The sequence below is a fragment of the Hyaena hyaena genome, unplaced genomic scaffold (assembly GCF_003009895.1).
Source record: "Hyaena hyaena isolate Hyena2069 unplaced genomic scaffold, ASM300989v1 scaffold_70, whole genome shotgun sequence".
Lineage (NCBI taxonomy): Eukaryota > Metazoa > Chordata > Mammalia > Carnivora > Hyaenidae > Hyaena > Hyaena hyaena.
Window position 1 is genome coordinate 2,991,715 of NW_024080701.1, and position 10,124 is coordinate 3,001,838.

Here is a 10,124-nt window from a genome sequence, read left to right on the forward strand (position 1 = left end):
TTTAGCCTTCCTGACTGAAAAGTCGCTTTCTCTGGGAACCCTTCCAGACATCCCTAAGGATAAGACGCTGCTGTTACTCTGTACCAACTCCGCTTTGGACATTCTGATGCCACTAAATTCTATCCACTATTATTTGTTTACATATCGATCTCTAATCTAGACAGATCAAAAGACCCTGGAGGGCAGGGAAGGCTTTCTTGTCGCCTTTTCTTCAGCGATCATCCAGTAGATGGCTTGCCCTGGACAAATGTTTGTTGTATGAATACATCCCACCGTCGGGAGGGATTCGAATTATCCGGTTAACGGGTGACTCCCCAAGCTCTCCGCCTGCGTGGCAGGGAGATTTAAACCCCTCAGACGGTGATTGGCTGTGGCTCCAGGGGTGTGTCCGCGCCCTCGCGGCCCAGGAAGTGCGCAGGCGCGCTTGCCCGGCGCGCGCAGGCGCCAGGAGGACGCAGCTCCAGGTCCGGTCTGGGGGTGTTCGAGCTGCTGCGGCGCGAGAGAGGAGTGGCCGGAACTGCTTGGTGAGCTTCCAGGAGTGGGGTTGAGGGAACTAGCCCGGTTGAGGATTGGGATCAGGTCCCAAGAAGAAAGAGTATTATTGTGATGGCTTAAAAGTTGGTGGGGTCGGGCTTATTGGGAGGAGGAGGAGGTGCTTTCGACTGGACTGGCCAGGTCGGGCCCTGAGCAAGGACTCAAGGCACCGGGAAACTACCGAGGGGTCGGCGGAGGAAGGGTGGCGGGTTGGTGGTTCGCAGGTCCCCTCCCCAAAACCAAGCAGAGGTAAACTCCCACTCCCTGTTCCCTACAGTGTTGCCGTGGTCGTGATTAATAGACTGTATGGCGACCACAAGGTATCGGATAGCTCTGAACTAGTTGTTTGAAGGTCTCTGAGGTTCGTGGCGTTGGAAAGTCCATGCTCTGTAGGAAAGTCCATTCTTACCTCGTGGCTTTACTGCAGGCTCAACGAAGGATCCGTAAGAACGAATTTCACAATTCCAGTCTGAAGTTGTTGGGGGTAGGGAGGAAGTACTGGAAAGTGCTGTTTCATTTCAGCCTTTTTTTAAGTCAATCACTACAGTGTTAGGAAAGGTACATGAGAGTAGAGGAAACCAAAAGACGTCAAATACGAGAGGGAGTATCATTTTGCCTTTTGCTAGTCATCTTCAGGGAGTAGGGGGTGGACCACTGGAGAGGGTTGTTTGGATACTGGCAGCTTCTGACAGCGTTCCCTCGGCCATGTGAAAATAATGTAGCTGCTTCTTAGTAGCAGATACTTCAAGAATTGAGAGATTTATTACTCCATCTGCCCTGGTGCTCTTAAGACTGGCTTTCACATTTGCGGGTAAAATACGGCAGATACGTCCAGATATAAATGGTTCTCCTACGTTCTTTTCTAGCCTGGAAAATACCGCACTTTAAATTCACGGGACATCATTAACTAGAATACTTTGAAATCTAACCTTAAAATATTTCATAGTAAGATTTTTAAAAAATGTTTCTTCCACAATCACAGTTGATGCCTAAGGCATCTAATGGTTAATTGTCTTTTGTTCCTTTGGCAAGAGAGAACGCGTTCATATAAATATTAGGAGAAACACCTCTTCTCACATTACCATGCCCCTTTGACAGATCACGTGAAAGTGAATAAAACGATCATGCAACAGCCTATAGCTCAAATATTTATCAGTGTTACTAGGTTTTTTTATTTTATTTTTTATTTATTTTTGGGGGGAGTGCTTATTGTATGTGGATATGCACTAGAAAATTGCTGTTATTGTAGTTTCAGGATACCAATGACTTACTGTGCCATTATTTTCTTAACAGTGTAACACTCTTTCCTCTAAACTAGTATTTCTGTATGTATCTTAGTGCTTGCTACTTTTACTCTAAATGAACTTAAGCATAGTAGGAAGCTTACTTAACTAAAAGTCACATCTTTTGTAATCATTCAGAACATAGCCTTGAGCCAAGAAGGAAGCAGGTAAATAAAGAAACAAGCCCAAGTTGTTCATAGAACAACTGTCAGTATTTCACTCATTATGAACCATACTGCCATTGTAAACTTTGTCTTTTAGAAGATCATCTGTGTTATTTTTATTTCATATTTTTAATAGGTTTGTTTTCAACATTACCCATTTCCAAAGTGATAATCTGTGAAATCATGGTTTTTATGAATTTTATATCCTTTTCTAGTACATGTTATAATATACATGTAACTATTAAATACATAATTGTATATGGGGGCACTTGGATGGCTTAGTTGGTTATGCATCTGATTCCAGCTCAGGTCATGATCTCACAGTTCATGAGTTTGAGCCCCACATTGGGCTCTGCACCCCCCCCCATAAATAAATAAACATTTAAAATAATGAAAAATAAGAACTGTTTAAAAACATGACTGTTGCTTACATAACAGCTGAAATCATCTTGTATTCTTACTCTGCACCCGGGAAAATACTGCTTTGGAACTAAGCTACTCGGTCTATATTTTTAATTTTTTTTTTAGAGAAAGGGCACAAGTGAGCGAGGGGGCAGATTGAGAGAGAGAGAAGGGAGCTCATCCACAGTGGGGCTGGAACTCAGAAACCTTGAGATCCTGACCTGAGCCGAAGTCAGATGCTTAACCCTGAGCCACCCAAGTGCCCCGTAATCTACCCACTTTAAAATTAAGGATTGGCCAAGGCCACTGGACTTTAAAATTCTGTGAACCCAGTGATGGCATTCACTATTGTGACACACTTCTAGCAAACTTACTTATCTGGTTTCACCAGATAAAAGTAGATTCGAATAGTAAAAGGGAAAAAGAGGATGTTAGACGTTTTAGTGAAATTAGCTCCTTTTTGTGGTGGTGGTTGTTTTTCTTTTTTTTTCTGATTTAAAGGTGCTTTTTTCCCCCCTCTGGTTCTTGTGTTTTAAACATTCTGGAAGTCTGTTTTTTAGTTGTGTTTAACTCAGCATTATGCATATTTATAATATATGAGGTTGCTTGCATCCAAGAGTACTGAACTTTGTGATTCTAGTGCCATAATTTGTTTGTAGGTCTATAGATTGAGAGAGGACCAGATGACAAGGACTGGTCTTTTCTTTGTTGCCGTGGGTAGAGACTTGACACAGATGGATCTACTGCCTCCAACAATTGGAGGAAGTTGATTGAAGAGCCAGGAAACAGCATGTACTGTTCTTTTGTAAGACTTGGGGTAGAGGTGGGGTTCTTTTTGCCGTCATTTACTCACTGATGTTTTGGTTTTGGTTTCAATTTAGGTTGTATTGCTACTAAAATATACCACTGATGAGTGTATTTTTCTGGAATCCCCTCATCATGTTGATTTTTGTGAGATCTGTAACTTGGATTTAAATTTATTTGAACAATGCTTTGATAATTGAGGTTACCTTTAGGTGGCCTCTTGAGGCTTATAAAATAAAATTCCCAGCTTCTTTGTAGAGTGTACAAAGCCCTTCACAACCTGTGTCTTCCCACCCTGCCCAGGCTGTACACACCTACATATAGTATATTACTACATGACTACTGAGGCCTTACATTGTGACACTTCTTTGATAGTCTAAAAATCACAATTTTTTTAGGGTTGATCATGCTTGGATTTTGATTCCTAAGTCAAAATCACGGGAGATGTTTAATAGTTATGAAAAATTATGTGGCTTTATTGAGCACTGTAAACCATGTCAGCGAAGGTTTAAATGCTTTACATGCATTAACTCAATCCTTTTAATGTTCAAATAAACATATTCTATTTTAATGAAAACTGAAGCACAAAGAAGTAAATTAAACAATAGTCTGGATTTAAAAACATGCCTCCAAGTATTGGGCATTTAACCACTACACTGTATTATTGCCTATTGTATAAACAACAATTCCACTCTTTTAACCTACTATGGGGGGATAGTCTTTTCCAGGGATCTAACTGCTAATGTTCTCTATCTGATTCCTGCTGTCAGAATATTTGAGAAGCTAACCAGAAAGCTTCTACGTGAACTTGGAATTGGAGCCAAAATACCTGGATGATTTGGGTGAATACTTTATTCAGGCAAGGTGAAGCTTTGTCCCTACCTTATACTTGGTGTCTCCTTACCAGGTATCATACTTAAGTCTGCCAGATTGTATGTCTTTCCTTAATTTTTTTTTTTATTTTTTTTATTTCTTAGGAGAGAGAGAGACAGTGTGAGCAGGGGAGGGTCAGAGAGAGAGGGAGTCACAGACTGAAACAGGCTCCAGGCTCTGAGCTGGCAGTCAGCACAGAGCCCGACGCGGGACTCGAACCCGCGAACCGTGAGATCATGACCTAAGTGAAAGTCGGACGCTTAACCGACTAAGCCACCCAGGCGCCCCCAGATTGTATGTCTTTCCAACCTGGAGAATGAATGCTGCCTTCTTGAGCCTTTTTCTTAACTCCCATAGAGCATCCTTTTTCTTTTACCATAGCCGCCATTTCAACAGTGTTGTTATCATTGATTGTAATCACATATAGATTTACCTCTCTATGATTATGGTCTGGTCACTTAGAATAGAATTGGGAAAGTTCCAGGGTTGAGCAGGACTTGACAGCTAGGTGTTAGACATCAGCAGTTAAGTTATTAACTGTACTTCTGTAAAGCTGAAGTATAATTTTTATCTTTTGGTTCCTGATTTTTAGTGGTATTTCCACACTGAGCAGTATAGTTTCTGTCTTGAGTCATGTGTTTCTGTGCTCTTTGAAACCAAGATGTTTAATAGATAAGACTTAGTGGTGTACTTCTTCTATTTGCATAGTTTTTGAGCTCCATAAGAATGGTTAAAGTTGTTCTCATAGAAGGAAGTAGGAAAGAACCTTGAAAGAGGAAGTAAAAGGAGGAAACTAACCTTAACATAAATAAAGCTCTCATCTAAATGCCTTAAAAATAATTAAATTTCCTAATCAGAGCATGGACTCTTTTTGGTGTAACTTTGAGTATTTTGAAATACTATACACCTGTATTCTTTCATGTGTGAGCATACTTCTTTCCTTCCTTTTTCCTTATAAATGTTTCATGTTAAAAATGGGGGCACTGGGTGGCTCAGTCCATTAAGTATCCAACTTCGGCTAAGGTCATGATCTTGAGGGTCTTGAGTTTGAGCCCCATGTCTAGAGCCTACTTCAGTTTCTATGTCTCTCTCCCTGCCCCTCCCCCGTCAAAAATAAATAAACATTAAAAAAAATGTTCCCTTACTTGATAGCAAATATTTGAAAAATGCTTGTGGAATGAATGAAGAGGGATTTATTCCATGGCTGGGATTTCTTTCTGCCAAGCCTCCAGATTAGGTAGGCTGCTGACGAGCATAAGGGGATTCTCAGCTCCTTTGGGGCAATCACCATAGCAGGATGTCACCACATTCTCTTCTGACAAACTTGGCCTTGCTTTCCTCTTCATTTGGGCCTGGTCTGGCATGCCCTCCTAAGATCACAGGCTTCTGCAAAGAACTCCTTTCTCTTCAGTTATCATCAGAAGGCCACTCCCCTCCCCTAGGAAGGATTATGTATTATGGAGAGAGCAGAGCCAGCCAAAAAGTATTGCATTTTATTCTCTTAGCATAAATAAGTTACACTAGATGACCTCTGAGGTTTATTTTCAGAGACTGTTTTCTGAGATAAGAATTGAACGGAAACAGGGGCACCTGGGTGGCTCAGTTGGTTAAGAATTGAACAGAAACTTTGTTCCCATATAACAGATTAATTAAGCAGAAATTTCTGTGGGTTAGTAGTTTCCAAGTCATGTTCCATGGAACCCTTGTTCCCTGGGTTTAATAAAAGTATTCTTTGAAGGAAAGATTTTTTTTTTTAAGTTTTTTTTCCTTTAAATATTTATTCACTTTTGAGAGAGAGAAAGAGGGAGAGCGGAGGGACAGAGGATCCAAAACAGGCTCTGGGCTAACAGCAGCAAGCTGATATGCGGCTTGAACTTACAAACTGTGAGATCATGACCTGAGCTAAAATTGGATGGTCAACCAACTGAGCCATCCAAGAGCCCCTGAAGGAAAGATTTTTAGGCCATTTACATTTGACTGAAATAGCCAAAGTTAAACAGATTTCTTTGCTGCTTCAGGACGTCTCATTTCTTGCCAAGAATTTAATTAGCCAGCCAGTTTATAAGGACAAATATACAACTAAGAGATGACATATAAGAGCTAAATATCTTCATTGTAGAAAAATCGTGGATGATATCCAGAATTGAAGCATATGAAGCATATGATTTAGGAATTTGGGACTAAACACTGGAACAACTAATACTGTTGAAAATTTTGCCTTTGGGGTCCTGGGAGCACGAATTAGTCTGGGACATGAGGGGAGGGCAGGGGAATTGCTGTTTATTACTGTTGTGGAACTGTTTGACTTCTCAAACCATATACATATATAGATTTGGTTAAAATTAAATATGGAAGAATCTAAATCTTCAAAGGAATTTTAAATGGCTGAATAATATTCCATCATGTAGTTATACCATAATTATTCAGTCAAATCCCTATCATTGGTTATTTAGATGGTTTCCTTTTTTTTTTTTTTTAACACTATAAATAATACTGGAACTGGGATGCCTGGGTGGCTCAGTCTATTAATCATCCGACTCTTTATTTTGGCTCAAGTCATGATCTCCTGGTTTCTGAGATCAAGCCACACCTAGGGCTCTGTGTTGACAGCATGGAGCTTGCTTGGGATTCTCTCTCTCACTCTGCCTTCCCCTGCTAGTTCTCTTCCCCCACCCCCACCAATAAATAAATAAATAGTGCTGGGGCTAAAGTATCTTTGTACCCATGATTTTCTTCTACATTGCTAAGAGTAGAACAAGGCCAAAGCGTAGGAATAATTTAAAACTTTCTTGTATGTGTTGCATTATTTTTAAAAATTTTTAAACGTTTTTATTTATTATTGAGAGACAGAGCATGAGCATGGGAGGGGCAGAGAGAGGAGGAGACACAGAATCTGAAGGAGGTTCCAGGTTCTGAGATGTCAGCACAGAGCCCAACGCGGGGCTCAAACTCACAAACCATGAGATCATGACCTGAGCCAAAGTCAGAAGCTTAACTGACTGAGCCACCTAGGCACCCCATATGTTGCATTGTCTTTTGAGAGTTTTGGTTTTTAAAAATCATCATTTTATTTTCCTAAACAGTGGTCAAGAAAATTTTAATTTTATAGGAGTGGGAATTGAAATACCCACAGACATCCTGAATGCTAAAAAAAAAAAAAAAAATACTATTTATATTACTATTTCTTATGTCATTTGGAACTTGCAACATTGTTTATCTTTTAGAGTTTTTTACTATCAATGATTTATAGTTATTGCATAGACTTGCTTTAATGAAGTTATAGAGTAATAGAGTATTGTGAAACCTATCTACAAAACCAGTCTATGTCTATAACTTGGAAAGGGAGTGAGGGATTGGGTTAAATAAGTGGTGGGGATTAAGGAGTGTATTTGTTGTGATGAGTACCAGGTGATGTATGGAATTATAGAATCACTATATTGTACACCCGAAACTAATATAACACTGTTAACTAGAATTAAAATAAAAACTTACAAATAAAAAATCCTTTTAAAGAAAATTTAGAAGAGGGACACCTGGGTGTCTAACTGGTTAAGCATCCAACTCTCTGTTTCAGCTCAAGTCATGATCTCATGGTTCGTGAGTTTGAGCCCCACACTGGGCTCTGTGCTGACAGTGTCAGAGCCTGCTTGGAATTCTCTCTTTCCCTCTCTCTTTGCCCATTCCCCCCCCCCCAACTCGCACTGTCTCTGTCTTTCTCTAAATAATAAACAAACAAACAAACAAGATTCTTTAAAGAAAATTTAGAAAACATTATTATGTAAGGCAAATAAAAATCCTCTAAAACTTCCATCTCATTTAAGCTGGGGTGGCCGTTTCCATTTTTGGCTTTTAGTTTTTAAACTATATATATTTTTTAATGTGACATTAAGATTTATTGATAGAAAATAATAGTGCTTAACCTGTATAATGACCATTTTAAGTCTCTAAAAACAGCTCATCATTTTCAGATACACTAACATGTAAATAATGATTTTGATGTTGCCTTCTTTAGGTTTCATTTTTTCTTGTACTAGTTATTAATAACAGCAAGAAGCGCCAATTAAAAATTTTTTTCTTTCCTTGAGAGAAAGAAAACTTGGACTCTTTTCCTTTTTAAAGATGTGGAAAGGCATGTTTTCAGAATTCGAAGAAGCTGCTTTAAATTTTTTTTAAGGTTTTATTTATTTAAGTAATCTCTACACCCCATTGGGAGCTCAAGCTCACAGCCCCAAGATCAAGAATTTCATCCTCCTCCAACTGAGCCAGCCAGGCACCCCACCCAGTAGTTGCTTTTATCTGTTAACTTGGTTGTTCTATCCTCTTTTCCAGCTACCATTTTTCTTTTTGGAGAAGAAAGGAGGGGATTCATTGACTATAAAGTACAAGTTTAAGTAAATCTCCGTATTTTATGCTATGGCAGAAAATTGTTTGGCATAGGAAAAGCTACAAAATTAATTTCCTTCTTCCTTTTGATTCTTACTCATACTGTTTACTTTTACTTGACTGATTTCAAATATTCTTTCTCCATCCTGAAGTTTTTTGGTTTTTTTTTTTTCAAGTTTTTAGAGGTTGAATTATAATTCATGTAATGTTAAAGTTCACTATTTAAAGTATACCATTTAGGGGCACCTGGGTGGCTCAGTTGGATAAGCATCCAACTTCGGCTCGGGTCATGATCATGTGGTTGATGCGTTTGAGCCCTGCATCAGGCTCTGTGCTGACAGTTCAGAGCCTGGATCCTGCTTTGGATTCTGTGTCTCCATCTCTCTCTCTCTCTCTGTCTCTCTGCCCCTCTCCCACTCTTACTCTGTGTCTCTCTCTCAAAAATAAACATTAAAAAATTTTTAAAAAGTAACAAAGTATACAATTTAGTGGCTTTTAGTATATTTATAATGCTATGCAGCAATCACCACTAATTCCAGAACATATCTATCACCCCCAAAACAAACCCTGTACCTATCAGTAGTCAGTCCTTTCCCTTTTTCCCCCATTCTCTGGCAATTGCTAATCTACTTGCCTCTATGGATTTGTGTATTCTGGACATTTCACATAAGTGACATCATACTGCATGGGTCTTTTGTATCTGGTTTTGTTCAATTAAATAATGCTCCTAGGACTCATACATGTTGTAGCATGTAGCATTCTTTTTTATGGCTGAATGATATTCCATTATATCAACATTTGGGTTTTTTCTGCTTTTTAGCTGTTAGCAATAATGCTGCTGTAAGCATTTATGTACAAGTTTTTATGTGACTACATTTTCATTTCTCTCTAATATACGTACTAAGAATAGATTTGCTGGGTCATATGTAACTCAGTGTTTAACTTATTGAAGCTTAAGTTGTTCTTGTCCTGCATTGTTAAATGATGCTTTTTCCCCCCTCCATTAGGTACCAGAATTATAACAGCGGTAGGATATCATTGATAATACTGGCTCTACATTTTTAAAAATATCAACTCGGATCTAAAACAGTGGTTTTTAGAGGCGCCTGGTGGCTCATTCAGTTAAATATCTGACTATTGACTCAGTTTCGGCTCAGGTCATGATCTTGTCGTTTTGTGAGTTTGAGCCTTGTGTTGGGCTCCGTTCTTATGGTGCAGAGCCTGCTTGGGATTCTCTCTCTTCTCCCTCTCTCTCTGCCCCTTCCCCTCTGTGTTGTCTCTGTCTCTCTCTCTCTAAATAAATCAACTTAAAAAAATAAAATGAACAGATAAGACAGTGGTTTTCAGCCTTGACTGTACATTGGAGTCACCTGGGAAGATTTAAAATCTACAAGCTCTAGGGGCGCCCGGGTGGCCTAGTCGGTTAAGCGTCCGGCTTTCACTCAGGTCATGATCTCGCGGTTCGTGGGTTCGAGCCCCGCGTCGGGCTCGGTGCTGACTGCCAGCTCAGAGCCTGGAGCCTCTTTCAGAGTCTGTGACTCCCTCTCTCTCTGACCCTCCCCTGCTCATGCTGTCTCTCTCTCTCTCTCTCTCCTAGAAATAAATAAAAAACATTAAAAAAAATTTAAAAAAATAAAAAATAAAAAAAAAATAAAATCTACAAGCTCTCAACTCCTCCCCC

General features: G+C 39.5%; 1 protein-coding gene across 2 annotated transcripts in view; it reads left to right on the forward strand.

Moving 5' to 3' along the window:
• The first annotated feature begins 423 nt into the window (after positions 1-423).
• SNAP23 (synaptosome associated protein 23) overlaps positions 424-10,124 on the forward strand; it is a 35,834-nt gene continuing 26,133 nt past the window's right edge. For both annotated transcript variants that reach the window (XM_039232721.1, XM_039232724.1), the window contains exon 1: positions 424-524. The gene's annotated coding sequence lies outside the window, so the exon portion shown is untranslated. The remainder of the gene's footprint in view (positions 525-10,124) is intronic.